Consider the following 3953-nt stretch of genomic DNA (forward strand, 5'->3'; position numbering starts at 1 on the left):
AATGAAAGAGAAAGATTAAGAGAGAGGTAGGGATGAAGGGGGAAGGGGTGGAGGAGGTACGACGACTGAGGGGTGAGGGAGAGAAGGGAGGGAAGGGAGGGGAGGGATAGGAGGGAGGAGAGGGAGGAAAGGGAGAGGAGGGAGGGAAGGGAGGAAAGGGATAGGAGGGAGGGGAGGGAGAGGAGGGAGGAGAGGGAGGGGAGGGAGGGGAGGGAGGGGAGGAGAGAGGAGAATGAGGGAGGGAGGGGAGGAGAGAGAGGGAGGGAAGGAGAGGGAGGAGGAGGGAGGGTGGGAGAGGGAGGGAGGGAGAGGGAGGGGAGGGTTGGAAAGGGAGAGGAGGGAGGGAGGAAGGAAGGTGAGGGAGGAGAGGGAGGGGAGGGAAGGGAGGGAAGGGAGGGAAGGGGAGGCAGAGGAGGGAGGGGAGGAAGGAAAAGAAGGAGTGAGGAGGGAAGGGAGGGAGGGAGAGAGAGGGTGAGGGAGGTTTTTTTTGTTTGAAGGGAGGACAGTGAGTAGAGTATGAGTTGACAGTGAGTATGAGGGGGAGGAGAGGGAGGAAAGGGAGAGGAGGGAGGAGGGGGAGGAGAGGGAGAGGAGGCAGGAGAGGGAGGGAGGGAGGGGAGGAGAGGGAGGGGAGGGAGGGGAGGTGTCAGTCAACCACTGGTCAGCGCTAAATCCAGCAGCTCGGGGAAAGGGAGCAGGCCATCGGGTCGCCCTTTGATCACATTATTTCCCCGCGAGACTAGACCAACAAGAGAGGGGGAGGGGGGGGGGAGAAGAAGAGGGGGTCGAGTAGGGGAGGAGAGAGGAATAGGAAGGGTGGAGGGAGGGAGGGAGGGAGGGAGGGAGGGAGAGAGGAGGGAAGCGGGAGGAGAGGGGGAGAGGGGGAGAGGGAGGAATGATGGAATAGGAGAGGTGGAGGGAGGGCGAGGGGGAAGGGGGAGGACGGGGGAGGAAAATAGAGGAGGGGGATAAAGGGGGGAGGATGGGGAAGGAGGAGGCATTATGTGGAAGGAGGAGGAAGGGTGGAGGGAGGAGGGAGTGAAGAAGAGGATGGAGAGATACGAGGAGAGGGAGGGCATAAGGGCGTGGGGTTAGTGTCAGGGGGTGTGAAGGGGGAGGGGGAGGAGAAGGGAGAAGGAAATAGGATGGATGACAGAATGGAAGAAGGAGATGAGAGGAGACGAGAGGAGATGAGGGAAGGACGAGCACACCTCTTCCATCTCCCTTTTCCTTCACTCTTCCTCTTCTTCACACCCGTATTCTTGCTTCCTCTTCTTTCTTTCCTTTACTCTCTACCTCTTGATTCTTCCTCCCGAGTCACCTTCCGTCTTTCCCTCTTCTTTGTATATCCTCCTCCTCTTTTCCTCCTGCGCATTTGCCGCTCCCTCCCTCTTCTCCTTCTCTCTCTTCTTCTTCCTTCCTACTCCTCACCCTCCTCCCCTCTTCCTCTTCTTCTTCCTCCTCTTCCTCCTCCTCATCCTCCTCCTCCTCCTTCTCCTCCTGCTTCTCTTCTACCTCCTCCTTTCTTTTTCCTTTTCCTCCTCCTTCTCCTACTCTTCCTCCTCCTTCCTCCACTTCCTTTATCCTTCTCCTCCTCCCTCTCCTCTTCCTTTCTTTTTCCTTTTCCTCCTTCCTCCACCACCACCACCTCCTCCTCCTCCTCCTTCTCCTCCTCTTCCTCCTTCTCCTCCTCCTCCTCCTCCTCCTCTTTCCTCTAAAGCGAGGCCCCCTTTTCTCTCTTGCATAATTACCTGTAATCACCTCATTGCTGGAGTTATTAGCTGTTTTATTAATCGCTTATGCGGGGCCGAGATTAGCGGAGAGGAGGTGGCGGAAGAAGGAGGAAGAAGGAGGAGGAGGAGGGGGAGGAGGAAAAGGACGAGGATGGTGATGGTGATGAGGATGGGGATAGTGATGAGAAAGTATTACAAGACGAATAGATATTTGTAATGTTTATGATTGCAATATTGATTATGGCATAAGGATAACAATGATTATGATGATGATGATAAAGATAATTATGATAATGATAATGATGATGATAATCATCATCATAATCATGATGAAAATAACAATCATGATCATAATGAAAATTATAATAAGGATAACAATGATAATAAAAATAGCAATAATGATAATAACAACAATGACAATAATAACAAAAGTAATTTCAATGATAATGATGATAATGCTAAGAATGATAATGATTAGGATAATGATAATAAGCATAATAATGGTTAGGATGATGATAATAAAGATGATAATAATAATAACAATAACAATAACAATGATGATTATGATAATAGTAACAATAAAAATGGTTATGATAATGCTAGCATTAAAATAAATGGGGATGGCATTGATATTGATAATGATAATGCGAAAAGATATGTTATTATGATAATGATGGTAATCATAAGACAAGAACGATAATAGCAATAGCGATGATAATGTAAAGGATGATAATAGCAATAATAATAGTAATAAGATGATAATGATAGGAATGATTGTAATGATAATAGTAATAATGATGACACAAATTACTTAAGATAATAACAATGATAAAACAATGATATTAATGATAATATTGATAATAATGATAATGATAAGTATAAAATGGTAATGATAATGATAATAACGATAATAATAGTGATAACAAAAATAATGATACTGATAATAGTGACAATAATAATGATAATGATAATGATGAGGATAATGATAATAAGGTCAGTTTTGACAATGATAATAATGAGAGTGATAACAACAACACTACTACTAATTATAACGATAATTATGATAATGATAATAAGAACAATAAAAATATGAATATCAATAATAAAACTGATATAGATTATTATGATAGTAATTATTATAATGATGTTGATAATAGTAATGACAACAATAGCAGTGATAATGATAAAAGTAATAATAACATCAATCATTATAATATAAATGATGATAAAGATCATGATAATGACATTGATAATAACAATAGTAATGATGATAATAAAGATAATGGTAATGATCATAGTAATATTGATAATACTGATGATAAGATTGCAATGATATAGCCAATGATGAGAATAATAACAAAACCAATAATAATAATGATAATGATGATAATAAAAAGTGATTATGGTGATAGTGAGGACTTCTATGTTAATACAACAGTAATAATGATAATTGTGATGATATTAATAATAATGATGATGATGATTGGAATAAAAATGATCATGATAATAATCATGATACTAATGATGATAATGAGAGTGATAATGATAATGAAAATTGAAATAAAAATGATTATGATAAAAATCATGATAGTAATGATGATAATGAGAGTGACAATGAAAATGATGATAATACAAATAATGATGATAATAGTAAAGATAATGATAATGATAACGATAATGATAATAATGGTAATGATAATAATAATAATAATAATAATGATAGTAATAATAATAATAATAATGATAATAATGATAATAATGATAATAATAATGATAATGATAATGATAATGATAATAATAATGATAATGGTAATGATAATAATAATGATAATAATAATAATAATAATAATAATAATAACGATAATAATAATAATAATGATAATGATAATGATGATGATGATGATAATAATAATTATGATATGTATAATAGCAATAATAATGATGGTAATGAAAACAATGGTAGTGATAATAATTATAATGATAATGATAATAATGATAATAATAATGATGATGATGATGATGATAATAGTAATAATAATAATAATAATAATAATAATAATAATAATAGTAATTATAATAATAATGATAATAATGATATTGAGAACGATAATAATGATAATGATGTTAATGATGATGATAATAATGATAATGATAAGAATTGATGATGATGATAATAATGATAATGATAAGAACTGATGATTATGATAATGATATTAATGA

The sequence above is a fragment of the Penaeus japonicus genome, unplaced genomic scaffold, assembly GCF_977035675.1.
Source record: "Penaeus japonicus unplaced genomic scaffold, GWHDUDI00000001_assembly GWHDUDI00000009, whole genome shotgun sequence".
In the NCBI taxonomy this organism is placed as follows: Eukaryota; Metazoa; Arthropoda; class Malacostraca; order Decapoda; family Penaeidae; genus Penaeus; species Penaeus japonicus.